The sequence below is a fragment of the Plasmopara halstedii genome, assembly GCF_900000015.1.
Source record: "Plasmopara halstedii genome assembly, contig: Scaffold_110, whole genome shotgun sequence".
NCBI classification, from domain to species: Eukaryota; Oomycota; class Peronosporomycetes; order Peronosporales; family Peronosporaceae; genus Plasmopara; species Plasmopara halstedii.
In genome coordinates, this window is record NW_020187031.1 from 1,181,142 (window position 1) to 1,181,491 (window position 350).

Genomic DNA, 350 nt, shown 5'->3' on the forward strand with positions numbered 1-350 from the left:
ATTTTCAAATTGCGAATACTCGCTGCTAGAGCATCTGCAGCAGAAGATGTCTGCATCATTTGCGTCTATGACGCCACCGTCAGTGACGGATGCTTTTCCCCGCCCTAAGCCGTTCATGGCGAGCGTTAAGGTCTTCGAGGGGAAGGATAGAGACAATCTTCTGCTCTGAGTGAGAGAGATCGAGATAGCCATCGCATCCGCCATGCTCCAGACTGAGCAACAGCGTGTAGCGCTAGCCATCTGAAAGCTCGGTGGTCCAGCGCGAGAATGGGCACTGACGTGCGGCACTTCAGTCGAAGCTGCGTTTCCCTCCTGGGCGGAGCTGCAATTGCAGCTCTCATGAGTGTTCT